Genomic DNA, 16,115 nt, shown 5'->3' with positions numbered 1-16,115 from the left:
GTGACGCCGCGGGGAGGCACAAGGAACCGGCTTAGTCACTGAAACAGAACACATAACTCAGAAGTATATACTGGAAAACACAATGAGTTCAACAAGCTATCTCGGTTGTGACCTTCCACCAGACAAAGCTTCGCTTACATGAGTTGAGTTTCCCTTTCTCCGTGATGGCTCTTAGAGTCGTCCACTGACTGGGCAAAAGAATGGACGTTTCCAAAATATAAAAGGAACTTCTGGCGACCAAGAGGTGGCCAGTACTCCTGGAAAGACGGCTGTCTGGCACGATACCAAAATGAAGGCGAGTTGCTTTAATTACTTATGCCCAAGCCAATGGCGGCGGCGGCGGTAATTCCGCCTTCCCCCCCATTCCGAGGGGCACCGTGGTTCGGCCCGCGGAGGCCTCCGCCCTCAGACGCGCGACGACCCGGGGGGCAGGGCGGGGCGGCTCGGCAGTGAATGGGCGGGGTCTGCCGCCGCGGGGCGGGGTCTGCCGCTGTTGGGGCGGGGCCGGCTCTGGCTGGTGCCGCGGGTCCGCTGTGAGCTGAGAGGGTGCTCCGCCCTCGTGTTTTGTGAGGTGCTGGAAGGAATCCGGTGGTGGAGGGGCGGGGGCGGGTGGGCGTCAGTGTGTGCTGGGGACCGAGGCTCAGGATGGGGACACGGAACATCCCCACGGACGTGCTGGGCACGGTCGCGCAGCAGCGCTCTGGAAAACGGTCATAGCGCTCTATTGAAAGTCAGGTGTCTTTTCCCTCAGTCGAAAGAACACCAGGGCTACAGAACAGAAGGTTCTTGGGTTGCCTGACACCGGGTTTGAATCTTCTCCGTCCTGTTTTCAGCTGAGTGGCCTCTCTGCCTCAGTTTCCCCTTATGTGCCGGCCGACAGGTTTCCCCTGGAGGTTAGAGTTCGCCTAATTTCTAGTTGCACCCGCGGTTTTCAGCGGTCACTGGGTTCTACCAGCCCTTTTCCTGTAGAAAGTGCTGAAGGTGACAGATCCATGAACAAGGAAGCAGAAATTCACAGAAAAGCTTGAAAACAGCTGGCCTCGGTGTGGAAGTTGCACGTTTCTTAGGGAAGGTTTCTGGGGCATTGGTGTGTGGCCTGGAGCGGCTGGCTAGTCTCACTTCTTCCTCTTGAAGAGCCTTGTCATGTTTTGAGTTCTTTCTTTCATTTTTCTTAATATATAAATATATATATATTTTTTTTATTTTTTTTTTAACGTTTGTTTATTTTTGAGACAGGGAGAGACAGAGCATGAACGGGGGAGGGTCAGAGAGAGGGAGACACAGAATCTGAAAGAGGCTCCAGGCTCTGAGCTGTCAGCACAGAGCCCGACACGGGGCTCAAACTCACGGACCGTGAGATCATGACCTGAGCCGAAGTCGGATGCTTAACCGACTGAGTCACCCAGGCGCCCCCTTTTTTTTTTTTTTAATTTTTTTTAACATTTATTTATTTTTGAGACAGGGAGAGACAGAGCATATATATTTTTAAGTTTAATTATGTATGTAATCTCTATGCCCAATGTGGGCAAACTCAGATCCCTGTTGTCAAGAGTCGCGTGCTCTCCGGGCTGAGCCAGCTGGGCATCCTGAGCCTTGTCATGTCCTTTAGTGCAGGCAATGTGGATGTACGCCCCGTGCAAAACAAGCGATGTGTGTTTTCCAAAGACATCTCTCCCAGTTGTGGAGAGCACCCCCACACCGTCCTCCATTCCACTGCCCACAAAGGTCTGAAGTTAGGGGCCTGAGTGGGCCCTGCTCTCTTGGGGGTACAGTGGCGAGGCAAAAATGCAGGATTCCTTTACTGTTTCCTTTTTTTGAAGACGGGGTGGGGGGAGAAGCCAAGGGAGGGCGACAGAGGATCTGAAGTGGGCTTCATGCTGTCAGCACAGAGCCCAACGCGGGGCTCGAACTCACGAACCGTGAGATCATGACCTGAGCCCAAGTTGGAGGCTTAACTGACTGACTAAGCCACCCAGGCACCCCGAGAATGCATGATCCTTGTCATCTTAGAATTACAGTGTAAGGGAGACAACTTTCAGGAATCAAAGTGTGCCATAAAAGTTCATTTATGATGGGTTCATAAATTCCAAGCCAAACCCTGCTCCCTTTCAGCGTGTGTGCATTTAGTCACTCTAAGGAATAGGATGTGGCAGAGGTGATGCTATGTCCCCTCCAAACCTAGGTCCTGAGAATGGGAAGCCTCCCCCTGGCCTGCTGTCTCTTCTCTTGGATCACCGGCTCTGAAAGAAGCTAGCCACCGTGTCCTCGGGACACTCAAGCAATCTGTGGCAGTGTCCCGGTCGGGAGGAACTGAACTCCCCGGCCAACATCAGCACCGGGTTGTCAGACATGCTAAACGGACATAGAACCACAGCCCACGTCCCGTGTCCCAAGAGGCCTCCGGAGAAAGCAAACATGCCCCCACCTTGACCCTGGATGTCCAGGCTCCAGAACTGTCAGAACTTTGTTGTCGAAGCCCCCCTGGTCTGCGGTATTCTGTTATGACAGCCTTCGCAGACTAACACGATAGGGAAATACGTATAGTACACAGAGAAAGGCCTAGAAGGAGACACATGAAGTGCCATGAAAATAGGTTCTGAGGAGGGTAAGCAGTGCTGGTGTTGTTGATCAGAGAAAACTGTTTGCCGTAGAATTCGGTGGTAGGTCTGTGACTGTTCCCTGCAAAGTTCTTTCAACACTTCTATGTGTTTGACAATTGTATAGTAAATCATTGGGGATGGGGAGGACTCAGGAGCCAGCTTCAAGGGTTCCCCCGTGGAACTTTGGAGCCTCAAAAGCAGAAAAAAAACTGTGTATAGTCACAGGTGGATGCTGCCGAGCATCGTGCCATTACTCTGAAAATAAATCAAAGGCTCAAGCAAAAAATAATTACTTCTGCCTTTTATTTTACCTTATATTTCAAGGTAAATGGTTGATTCTATAGACAAAAATTTTAGCTAATAAATGCAAAAGGATCAGTAAAAGTAAAGAAGCAACCTTTTGAGGGGCGCCTGGGTGGCTCAGTCAGTTGAACGCCCCACTTCAGCTCAGGTTATGATCTCACGGTTCGTGAGTTCGAGCCCTGCGACAGGCTCTTTGCTGACAGCTCAGAGCCTGGAGCCTGCTTCGGATTCTGTGTCTCCCTTCCCTCACTCATGATCTGTGTGTGTCTGTCTCTCAAAAATGAGTAAACATTTTAAAAAAATTTAAAGAAGCGACCTTTTGTGGCCCGTACGAAATCACAATGTAAGCAGTGATCCATTCTTATAACCTGTGCTGTTCGCTGAGAGGGTGTAGGAACGATGTCCTGGGAGGAGCCAGGGTCTGAATTTCAACATCTGGTTTGAAGGCCATAGTTCTCCCTCTAGGCACTACTTTAGTTACATCCTGCAAGATTATGTTGTGTTTTCTACGAAAAAAAATTTTTTTAAGTTTATTTATATATTTTGAGAGAGAATGACATGGGAGGGGCAGAGACAGAACCCCAGGGAGGCTCCACACTGTGAGCGCAGCGCCCCACTCGGGGCTTGAACTCACGAACCTTGAGATCATGACCTGAGCCGAAACCAAGAGTCAGATGCTTAAACAACTGAGCTGCCCAGGTGCCCCTGAAAATGTTCTCTAATTTCCATTATGATTTCTTCTCAGACCCATGGTTTATTTGGAAATGAGTCGTCAATTTCCAAATACTTGAGGATTTTCCAGACACGTTTCCAAAATTAGTTTCTTGAGTATTTACCTGGTGGCCAGAGACCATACTTTGTATGGTGTCAATCCTTTTTAAAATTTGAGATTTTGTTTTATGGCCATAGTGCGGTCCACCTTGGTGAATGTTCCTCGTGCGCTTGGAGCATACAGGTGGAGTGTTTCGTGTATGGCGGGCCAGGCGGATGGTTCGCGTTGTTCAACTCTTCTAAAAGATTTCTGATCTGTGCTGGCTGTACCGTTGCTCAGAGAGATGTTGAAACCTCCGATTCTACTGAAGGATTTGTCTTGTCCCTTCCTTCATGGGATGTCGAGTTCTGGAGCAGGTGCAGACACAATGAGGGTTGCTTTGCCTTTGTTGATGAACTGGCCCCCTCTACCATTTTTATTCCTGGTGATACGTCCTGGTCTGGAGTCTGTTGTGTCTGATACTATTATAGTAACTTCCAGCCTGCTTTTGATTAATGTTTGCATAGCGTCATGGATCCGATTGTGTCCCCTGAAAAGTCAAGTCCGAGTCTCAGCCCCCGGTACCTGTGAATGTGACCTTAACTGGAAAAAGGGTCTTTGCAGACGTCATCAAGTTGAGTGACGTCACATGGGATTAGAGAGGGCCCCAGTGCAATGTCTGGGGTCCTTATGGGAAGTAGGATATCTGGACAGAAACAGAAGAGAATGCCATGTGAGGATGGAGACCGAAGAAATGGTGAGTCCAGAGGCTAAGAAAAGAAACATCAAGGCTTGTGGGCAACCACCAGAAGCTAGGAGAGGCGCGGACAGGGGTTTTCCCTCGGAGCATCCAGAAGAAACAAGCCTGCTGATGCCTTGATTTCCAATGTCTGGCCTTCAGAACTGAGAGAATAAATTTCTGTTACTTTTAGCCACCCAGTTGGTGTTCCTTGTAATCTCTATATAGCATGTTATTTAAAGAGGGTTTTACAGACAGTGTGTAGTGCGACCTTACTTTTTTAATCCAATCTGTTCATCTTTGCTTTGAATGGAAGTGTTTTTCTCATTTCCACCCTATGTAATTATAGCTCCAGTCGGGATCCAGTCCACCATTTTACTATTCGTTTTCTATTTGTTTTTTCTTCTTCTTCTCCTGGCCTTTAAAAAAAAACTAATTGATAGTTCATGTATAAGTGGCAGCATGCTACATGCACCGTAATGCACTTTATTTCACTTAATTTATCAGAAGATTTATCTGCATCAGTACATAGATTCGTGTCCTTTTTCACCTCAATGTGGATTATCAAAGAATAACTCAGATGTGTGGGTGTTACCCTCGTGCAAACCACATGTACGGGTTTGAGGGACAGAGTTAATAGACCCTTGTGGCCAACAAACCAAGGCAAAAATAAGATTTACTTGAGAGAGAGGAAAACCTGAGGTCTGGGCAGGGAACCCTTGTTCCTGCACAGGCGTGCTCCGTGATGTTGTGCCCCGCTTTACCGTGTTTCACAGATATTTTGGTTTTCACAAATTGGGGGTTTGTGGCTGCCTTGAGCGAGTTTGTTGGCGCATTTGCTCGTTTGGTGTCTCTGTGTCACATTTTGATAATTCCCCCAATGCTTTTTTGTTATAATGTGTCACGGTGATCTGTGACCATGATCTTTGATGTTACCATCGTGATTGTTTTGGGGACCAGGAACCGCGTTCACGTAAGGGCAAACACAGTCGATAACCGTGTGTGTGCTGACCGCTTTCCCGACCGGCCGTTCCCCGTCTCCCTCCTCGTCCTCGGGCCTCCCTGTTTCCCGAGACACAACAACACTGAAACTGGGCCGCGTAATGACCCTACAGAGGCCCCTGGGGTCCAAGTGAAAGGAAGAGTCTCACGTCTCTGACGTCAGATCACGAGCTACGGACGAGTAAGCTCGGTGAGGAAGGCGGAAACCGGGCCCCTCGCCCCGGACGGACGCTTAGCCGGGTGGTCGGCGCAAAGGACACGCTCCGGAAGGAAATTAGCATGGGAAGGAATCAGCCTCCCCGTTTTATCGGTCGGGACAGAAGAGCGAACCGGCCACGGCATCCCCGTAAGCTACAGCCCAACCCAGAGCAACGCGCCGACTGCCTCAGTTCCACGAAGGCCAAGGCGGGGAGGAAGCTGCGGGAGGAGAGTCTGAAGCCAGCAGAGGCCGCGTCCAAGACGGAAGAGTGCGTGGCGGTGTAGACGCGGCCGCAGGGGGTCCGGAAGATCCAGCTGCGACCGTTAACGAAGGGGCCCGCACGCCACACGGGTCTTCAGGAGACGCTGTCGAGGACGTGCGTCAGGTCGTGCGTCATTGGAGAGACGTCAGCACCTGGCTTCCCAGCCTCAAGGGACCGGCCGACCCTCCTGTCCAGGGCTGACACAGCAGCCGGTGACCGCAAGCCAGGGCCAGTGCCCAGCGACCCGTCCGGAGTCCCAGGGCCCCGAGCAAGCACGCGGAGTCGGCGCTGCCTGTCCTCTGCCGACGGGGTGCGACGCACCTGGTCACCCGAGAGCTCGGACGGACACGGGCAGTGAGACGAGCGGGGTGTTCATGCCTGACTCAGCATCCGTCCTGCCGCCCGTGGACCGAGGGGTCGTTTCGGTCCTCAAGACTCATTTGACAGGCGCATTTCGTAAGGCTGTAGCTGCCATGGATGGTGCCTTCTCTGGTGGGAAAAGTCCACCGAAAACCTGCCGGAAAGCAGTCACCGTCTAGATGCCAGAAAACCTGCCGGAAAGCAGTCACCGTTCTCGATGCCACTAAGAACGTACGCGATTCGCAGGAAGAGGCCAAAATCTCAGTTGTGACAGGAGTTTGGCAGAAGGCGATGCCAGCCCTCAGGGACGACCTCGAGGGGTTCAGGACACGGGCGAGGAAGTCCGTGCAGATGTGGGGGAACAGGAAGAGAACAGAACCAGAGGTGGAGCCTGCGGGTGGGGCTGGACGGCTTCCGTCTCACGCTTCACCAGACGAGGACCCGCTCCTTCCGGGTGAGCAAGTGAGGAGGTTTCTGGAGCTGGAACCCACTCCTGGTGGAGGCGCCGCGCGGACGGTCGAAATGACCCCAAAGGGTTGAGAACAGCGCGTAAACCGAGTCGCTAAAGCCACAGGAGGTGTGAGCGGCTGGACCCCAGGCGTGAAGGAAGTTCTCCTGTGCGTACGATGCTATCAAACAGCATCGCACGCTACGGAGAGACCTTTCGGGAAAGAGTCAGCACAGCAGACTTGGTCGTCTCATTTCAGAACTTGCCAGAACCACCCCAGCCTCCGGCAACCTCCACCCTGACGGTCAGCAGCCGGCAGCCTCCAGGAAAACCTTCCACCGGCAGAAAGGTTACAGCCCGCTGCATACTTGGGTGATGGTTAGCATTTTTAGCAATAAGATATGTTTATTTTTAAATTTTTCAACATGTATTTATTTTTGAGAGACAGAGCATGAGCAGGGGAGGGGCAGAGAGAGAGGGAGTCACGGAACCTGATGCAGGCTCCAGCCTCTGACCTGTCAGCACAGAGCCCGATGTGGGGCATCAACCCACAAACTGTGAGATCATGACCCGGGCCGAAGTCAGACACTTAACTGACTGAGCCACCCAGGTGCCCCTTATTTTTAAATTTTTAATTTTTTTGGGGGGGTTACTGGATTGTAGGTGATTTTAACTGTCTTTATTATTCTGTTGTGTTTTCAACAGTAAATGTGTGTTTTCTAACAAGAATAAATGATGTTATTTTTTTAATATAATTTCTTGTCAAATTGGCTTCCATACAATTTTTATTTTTTTTTAACGTTTATTCAGTTTTGAGAGAGAGAGAGAGAGACAGAGCACGAGTGTGGGAGGGGCAGAGACAGAGGGAGACACAGAATCCAAAGCAGGCTCCAGGCTCTGAGCTGTCAGCACAGAGCCCGACGCGGGGCTCCAACTCATGAGTGGTGAGATCATGACCTGAACCGAAATCGGATGCCCAACCGACCGAGCCCCCCAGGTGGCCCAGCGATAGAGTATTTTTAAATTAAAGTAGGTACCTGTTTCTTTAGACATCATGCCATTGCACACTTACTAGACTACATCGTAGTGTAAACACAGATTTTTATACGCCCCGGGAAACCAAAAAATTCATTTGACTGACTTCATTCTGATTGAGCTTTACTGCAGAGGTCTGGAAGCAAACTTGCAGCATCCCTGATACGCCTGTACTTTGAATAACCTGATTAGCTGCCCGGGTGTCTGTCCTTGAGCGACTGACCGGGAACACCTGGCAAAACCGTCCCTCTTGGTGGCGGCCACCCAGGAGCCTCGCGAGTGGAGCTGTGGACACCCAAGACCTCCTCTGCCAGTAGCTGTCCTTCAGCACGTCCCGCTGGCCTGGCCGGCGTGCGCCCTTTCTCTCCATCAGAACGTCTCCAGATGCACCACAGCGGCCCAGTCCTACTGCCGACGTCTGCATGATGGCCTGTCTTTTACCAAAATGAGCATGCTCCCGCAGATGTCTGTCCTCACGGTGTGAATGCGCTTTATTTGGGGTTTGCCTCCATTCGGAGTCGCCCAGTGTAGCCCACCGAGCCACGTGTGCTACAGCCACGTCACGGAGGCGTTGCGCCACCAACATGGGGGGGGGGGGAGGCTGCCTGCCCCGGAAGAGGCGGAGCCTCCAGCCTGCCGTCCCCCGTGGTGGTGGGCTGCCTCCACACCTCCTGCCCTCCCGGAGGGTCAGAAATACACTTGACGCGTGGGCAGAGTTGCTGTTAGGACCTTTAATTACACCCAGCTCCTCAGGTCGGCAGCTGGCTGCGCTGCGGTCCATCCCTCGGGAAGCACCCCGGGCCAGACTCACGGCCCCGGGGCCACTCGGCTCCTCTGCTGCCAGGCAGTGTGGCCAGTTGCTCCGTTAGCCGTTGGATGATTAAAGAGGACGACATAGGTGAGGCAAGCCCAACGTAACACTTCCTGAAAGCAGACCGCCTCCGTTTGGAGAACCACGAGATGGGGACAAAGAAGAAGAAGGAAGAGAAAAAAAGGACATATCAGATCGGCTGGGGCCGCGTAGTCACCCTCGTTTGGGGCGAGAAGGAACAGGGAAATAAGGACGGAGCCCGGGTGGGCAGCGTGTGGGGACTGGGGGACAGTTTCTGGTCCCTTGGAGCACTTGCAGGGATCAGCAGTGATGGCACACGGGCAGAGGCGGCACCATCCATCCTGGGCCCGGAAAGTTAACACCTCGAAACCTGATTTTAAAATGTAAATTCATTTTTTGCTCTAAGATTATTTTTTGAGAGACAGAGAGAGAGCGTGCAAGCAGGGGAGAGGCAGAGAGAGGGAGAGAGAATCCCAAGCAGCCTCTGACGGAAAGCGGAGAGCCCATCGTGGGGCTCAAACCCACAAACCACAAGATCATGACCTGAGCCAAAGTCATATGCTTTATTGACTGAGCCACCCAGGCCCCCCAAAATGTAAATTCATTGGAAGGAGACATTTAGGGCTCCCACGAAACCGTGAGTTTGATGGGCTAAATGTTCTGCCCCGCCCCCACCCCCGTGGGAAGCCCAGGGCTTGGGGCCCGGGAGGGCAGGGCAGTTCACTTACTCTCACTGAACCTGCTTTCTTGCCTGAAGCTGGATGATAACAGTAGGCAGCTCCTAGGCTAGGGAGGACTCACCAGAAGATAATGTGGATAACTTCTGCCTTTCTTTTCCTATAGGCTTATCTGAAAAGAAAGAGTATTTTCAAGAGGGCCCACCGGGTTCCGAAGGGTGGAGGTCACTCCTGGGTTTTAGAAAGAGGCTCAGAGCTGGGAAGTGTCTAGTCCCTCAGCCCAGGAGGCAAGGACGGGGGTGAGGGAGAGCCCAAGGTGGCAGGGTCTCCAGCGGGGTGGCCAGGGGGGTGTCTGGCGTCCTTGCTGCCCCCTCGGCAAAGTCTCAGGAGCCCTGTTGCACCAGAGGGGCTGACGTCCCCCCTCACCTCCCAGCCATGGGCCTGCCTGTGCTGTGTTGTCAGCATCGAGGCCCAAACACAACAGCCTGTAGGATTTCCCCTAAAAAAAAAAATGTGAAATTGGATTCCTGGTTAGCCAGTGAGTGAAGGCTTATCATCAGATTTATTGTGACAAATCTGATTTCAATCAAAGAAACGAGACGTTTGCCCGTCTCTTACGCTAGTTAAAGAACAGTGCCTGGTACATAGTGAGTGATCGGTGAGCCCTTACAGCGTGCTTGGTGAGTGGTAGCTCTTACGGGGCCGATGGCCTGACGTGGATCTGCTGTCCCGTGGCCGTGGGCCTGGGGTGAGAGACTCCCCTGTACAGAGGGGAGGCATCAGGGAAATGCATGCTGGCATCATCACGGCTCATTCTAGTGGCTGTGAGCGTGTGGGTCGCGATTGTGAGTGGGAAGGAGGCGTCTGTGCCAGAGCGGGGGAAGAAAGGAAGGCAGACCAGGCAGGGGCTCTGGGCTCACCCTCTTTTGATGGTGCTCTGTGGACGGGCAGCATGTGGTTTCTTTTGAAGTGCGGGGCGGGCGCCCCCAGGTCGCCCACCAGATGGCCGGACCGCATGCAGCGCTGAACTTCCTGGCTGTGAGCCGCCCTCCGGGGTGGGCAGCTGGGGGAGTTTCGACAGATCTGCACAGCCACGAGGCCAGGCATCCCACGGGTCCAGCGATGCACCCCTTCGCGGTCCGTCCTCCCCCTACCCCGCACCCCGCATTTGGGGAGGAGGTAGCTGAGCAGTGGGAAAGGAAAGTGAACACAGAGACAAAACCAGCGGTTTTTGTGGGAAAATTGAACACCAGCAGGGTGCTCTCCAAGCTTCGGCCTGCAGAATTGCTTTGTGTGTGCGTGCGTGCGAAGAGAGGCCAGGTTCCAGAACGCAGTGGCACTTGCCTTGTGATTTTTCCATCCGCTTGAAAGAATCACGGAGGGAAGGATCCAAGGTAGCTGCCAGGCCCGCGGTTCTCAAACGGTGGTCCTCAGAGCGCAGAAGTCCCCCGGGGGCCCCACGCCAGACCCATCCCTACACCCGTGACTCCTGTTTGTAAAACACTTAAAACTGTCCGGAAAGGGCAATAAAGTTTCTTTACCACGCCCTTGTCTGTCTTTATGGATTTATAATATAGATGTATATGTAACAGGTACCTGGCTAAAATGTATATAGTGTTACATGTAGAATTTTAATTGTATATAGTATTTTATATGATGTTTATTACATAAGTAGTAAAATTATTATATAAACAGCAAATTTATATATTGTTATAGTATTTACGGTACTTATGTCTGTACAAATATGTATAAAATACTCTATGTAGTAAATACAGAGTAAATATGTATAGTGATAAATATACAAGAAAGCCTATAGTAAACACATTTATATTAATATACATAAACTAATATATATATCATACAAATTATATATATATATACACTCCACAAATGGTCTAAAATGCCATATATAGAAGTATAAATCTATAAAGACAGGCAAGGGCATTATAAATGTAAGAATACATATTTAGGAGCACCTGGGGGGCTCAGTCGGTTAAGCGCCTGTCTCTTGATTTCGGCTCAAGGGACTGAGGTCCTGATCTCAGTTTGTGAGTTCGAGCCCCACATCAGGCTCCATGCAGACAGTGCAGAGCCTGCTTGGGATTCTCTCTCCTTCTCTCTCTGTCCCTCTCCCTACTCACATGTTCTCTCCTTCTCTCTCTCCCTCTCCCTCTCTCTCTCTCTCTCTCTCTCAAAATAAATAAGCTAAAAAATACATATTTCATACACAGCGATGTATAGTAATGTGCATCACCAGAGAACAGAATGCACGTTTATGATCCCTGTTTGTACATCTTTTCCTGGAATTTTCGCTTTTTTCCCATTATGTGTTTGAGATTAATTCATTTTCATGTACCATAGCTCATTCATTTCTGCTGAGTGACATTCCATTATAGACCACATCTTACTTTCTTTCTTCCTTTTTTTTTAATTTTAAAGAGAGAGAGAGAGTGAGAGAGTGCACGTGGGAGCCATGTGAGAGGCAAGAGGAGAGAGTATCTCAAGCAGGCTCCACACTCAATGCAGAGATCAGTCCCATGACCCCGGGATCGTGAGCTGAGCCGAAATCAAGAGTTAAACACAACAGGGGCGCCTAGGTGGCTCAGTCGGTTAAGTGTCCGACTTTGGCTCAGGTCGTGATCTCGCGGTCTGTGAGTTCGAGCCCCGCGTCGGGCTCTGTGCTGACAGCACGGAGCCTGGAGCCTGTTTCAGATTCTGTGTCTCCCTCTCTCTCTCTGACCCTCCCCCATTCATGCTCTGTCTCTCTGTCTCAAAAATAAAAATAAAAAAACGTTAAAAAAAAAAAAAAAAGAGTTAGACACAACGGACTGAACCACCCTGGGGCCCAAAGACCATATCCTAGTTCCTGGGTCCCTCCTCTGGCTCTTGGAAATTTGGGCTCTTTCCCTTGTTCGGTGCTGCAAACAATGCTGTGAAAAATGTTCTCACACGCACGCATGAGCTCATCTGAAGACTGTCTGCATCGGGGGCTGGGCTGGGCGGGTCTCGCGTGTGGTGTCCTCAACTGTGTAGGATGATGGCATGTTTTCCCAAAGTAACTGTGTAGCAGGGTTGGCTTATTGCCATGGCGACCCCAGAAGGCTTCCACCATCCGTGTGCATAAATGTGAAATTCTGGTCGTGACATCACCGTTACGAGGCTGCAGCTCCGTCCTGGGAGCCGCGAGAGTTTCGAGCCCCGTGGCCAACTGGGACGAGCAGCAGCGGCTCTGCCACTAACCCAGTGAGTGGCTGTGGATGGACCCTTATGCTCCTGTGGACCACGATTTGCTTGCCTGCTTGTAAGGGCCAAAAGAGGGGACCAAAGAGACATGACGACTGATTCCAATGCCTCATCTTCGCTGGATCCTGTACTGGAGGGAAAAAACATGCTCTGATGCATGTCACGGACCGAACTGACAAAGCTGAGGACATCGGAATACAAACAGAAGATCAGATAAAAATACATTAACAGGGTTAAATTTGCTGAAGCTGATGGCTGTTCCGAGGTGGTGGAAGAGAATATCACTGTTCTAAGGAAACGTGTCTTGAAGTATTTAGCGGTAGAGGGACACGATACACACAGCTTACTCTGAACATATAAGTTAAGTTTGCAAGATGAAGGATGTGGGGTTCCATGCTAAGGCCGGGGAACGTAAGGGGCGGCAAAACCTCACTCACCCAGGAAGATCGGGACCAAGAGCTACAGTTTCTTCTCTCGGGAGCTCTGGATCTTGACAAGTCCCCCATAGGGAACAGGTGTTTGGAGATGTCTGTTCATATGAGTGCATGGTTGAACAAGTAAATGAAAGAATAAATTGATAATTAAATAAAGGATGTGATATCTTGGCTGGACACAGCTGTAGAGAGCCCCATGTGTTAATATTGACCTTTTTATGAAGTTTGATAGCCGGTGATGGCCTACCTTACTCCAACCACAGAGTACTTCAGCGCTGTCCAATAAAAATGTCACATGTGTGGGGAACCTGGGTGGCTCAGTTGGTTAAGTGTCCGACTTCCGGTCAGGTCATGATCTCACATCCGTGGGTTCAAGCCCCATATCAGTCTCTGCGCGGACAGCTCAGAGCCTGGACCCTGCTTCGGATTCTGTGTCTCCCTCTCTCTCTGCCCCTACCCCGCTTGTGCTCTGTCTCTCTTAAAAATAAATTTAAAAGGAAGGAAGGAACGAACGAAGGAAACAAGGAAGGAACGAAGGATGGATGAATGGAAGGAAGGATGGATGGATGGATGGATGGATGGATGGATGGATGGATGAATAATATGTGGTATATCCATACAGTGGAATATTACTCGGGCTTAAAAAGGAAGGAAATTCTGGCACCTGTTACAACGTGGATGAACCTTGAGGACATGATGCTGAATGAAGTAAGCCAGACACAGAAGGATCTCACTCTTTAGGGGTCTCTGGACTCATCAAAACCACAGAGACAGAAAGGAGGTGGTGGTGCCGGGGGCTGGGGAAGGGGGTGGGGGGTCAGTGTGTGCTGGGAACAGGGTCTCAGTGTGGGAGGATGGAAAGTTCTGGAAGGGGACGGTTGTGATGTCTACACAACAGTATAAATTTTAATGCCACTGAACCGTGCACTGACAAAAGGTTAAGACAGCACATTCCATGTTATATATACTTTAGCACAATAAAATGGTTTTATTAAAAACGTTACTGTTGAAACCATCATTTCGGGGCCGTCTGCCTGTCTGCTGGCTGGGTACCCTCGAACAGGACGCTGAGCTGACAGCCTTGGTCTTCCGTGCTGGGTTCCCCGCTGTGTGTAAGGCACCGCGGAAGGACAAACATGTCACCGAAGAAAGCCTGCAGAGGGAGCTCCCGGCCTTCCCTTTGCGCTGAGGACTAGAGGCTGCTGGTCACGCCTTTCCTCTTTGAATTCCTGACGTCCTAAGAAGCCTGAGACGCTTTGCTCCCTGAGGCATTGAGCTCCTCTCTCATTTCTCCAGGATGTCTCGTCTAAATGCGGCTGTCCCTAAGCTCACAGAGCAGGGATGGGGGTGGGGGGGAGGATAGGAGGACTCAAGGGGTCCGATGTGGCCCCAATTCCTCCAAACTGCTCCCTTCTCACTTGACCAAGTCCCCCTTCTGCCCTCGGCCTCAGAGGTGCACCTGTTCCAGCTCGGGGCATGGTCAGCAATCAGTCCCTGTTCAACTCCAGGGACCTTGGGCAAGCTGTTTATCTCCTCTTCGCCTGATCCTGACTGTAACGTAGGTTGAGAAGCTGACTTTGAAACAAGATCACGGTGGTCCTTGGGGGAGCATCTCTGCCTTGGTCCCGGCCGCACCCGGCCTGACCAGAACCCAGCTGTATGGCCCTGCCGTGCACTTAACATGCGTTAGCTCACGCAGCCCTTGGGACCACCGCGGAGGCAGGGACAGCTGTGACCCCACGTGTGGACTGCTCCCCTCCGTCATGCTGGCCTGCCTCTCTTAGACACCATGCCTTCGCTGTGTTCCTTCCTGAGGAGGGCTGGCAAGAAGGGAAAGTGGAGGTGGTGATGAGGCATCCCCGGGGCCAAGCAAGCTTCTGCAGCCCTTACCCTCACCGGCTAATAGAGCAGCAGTTCTCAGGAGGCCTAGGGATTTACAGAGCGCCAACTGCTAGCCATGCGTTGCCGTAAGTCCTTTCTAAGCAGCTCACCTAATCTTCGTGGCATTTAAAAAAATTTTTTTAATGTTTGTTTGTGAGACAGAGAGAGACAGAACATGAAGGGGGGAGGGTCAGAGAGAGGGAGACACAGAATCTGAAACAGGCTCCGGGCTCTGAGTTATGAGCACAGAGCCCAACGTGGGGCTCGAACTCACAGACCGTGAGATCATGACCTGAGCCGAAGTCGGACGCTTAACCGACTGAGCCACCCAGGCGCCCCAATCTTTGCAGCATTTTTTAACACAAAGAGAAGTACAGAGCAAGATACAAACACTCATCCATTCACCCACAGGCAGATTTTTTAAGTGTTAATATTTTGTCGCATTTGGCTCAAAAAGGTTCTTTCCAAGGGGGGAGAAATTTGATTGGTCCCCTGCCTGTCGCTCCCAAATTTCATTTGCTCTCCTCTTCTGGAAAGAAGCTATCGTGTCTATGTAAATAATATATACATTGTTGGGTATTTTCTAATTAAATTTTTATTAATTTGGTGCAGATTCACATGCAGCTGTGGGAGAGAAAACAGTTGGCCCGGTGTCCCCTAACGAGGCACAGCTATAGTGTCCTGTCACAACAGGATGCTGACATTGACACATTCCGCCTCCGCTACCTGTCCTCATTTGTGTCTGCCTGTTCCCTCTCCACATAAACTTTAATAGTTAAATAGTATACCATGCATGTCCTTTTGCAACACTGTGTCCTTTTCAAAATCTCTCCAACTTGGTACGTTCTGTTCTAGTTCATACAGTGTATAAATACGTGGAATTTATTATTCATTCTACATAGATATCAAAGTACTTTGGGGTTTTTTTCTTTTTGGTTTATAAATAGCACTAGGGTGAAGAGTGTTGCACTTGTCGCCACAAGCTGTAGTTTAGAAAATGTGACCAGCAGTGGAATTTCCAGGTCATAAGATACCTGCGTCCCGCTTTATCAGACATCCACAAATTGCCCTGCAAAGCATCTCTACCAATTTACACGCCCTCTGCCGGCATCCGGATATTTCCATGTCTCTTCATCTCGCATGCAGAAAGGGGTCTCTGTCTCCTCGTTGCTCGAACTTGCCTTTCCCTGACGTAAGTAGATTTCTGATTAAATCGGAAAGGGAAAAATTATCCAAAGCACCTGGAATTTCCAGCAGGGCTGGGGAACCAGGCTCAAAGCGAGGTAGACGGAAACGTGCAGGTCTGCGGAGAGCCAGACGGCGAGGATAGCACTGTCCCGTGGCCGGGT

General features: G+C 50.8%; 1 protein-coding gene across 1 annotated transcript in view; it reads left to right on the top strand.

The window, feature by feature from the left end:
- The first annotated feature begins 132 nt into the window (after positions 1 to 132).
- SNX8 (sorting nexin 8) overlaps positions 133 to 16,115 on the top strand; it is a 68,639-nt gene continuing 52,656 nt past the window's right edge. The window contains exon 1 of the mRNA XM_058712045.1: positions 133 to 295. The gene's annotated coding sequence lies outside the window, so the exon portion shown is untranslated. The remainder of the gene's footprint in view (positions 296 to 16,115) is intronic.

This window comes from Neofelis nebulosa, chromosome 18, assembly GCF_028018385.1.
Source record: "Neofelis nebulosa isolate mNeoNeb1 chromosome 18, mNeoNeb1.pri, whole genome shotgun sequence".
In the NCBI taxonomy this organism is placed as follows: domain Eukaryota; kingdom Metazoa; phylum Chordata; class Mammalia; order Carnivora; family Felidae; genus Neofelis; species Neofelis nebulosa.
This window is presented reverse-complemented; position numbering and strand designations above follow the sequence as displayed.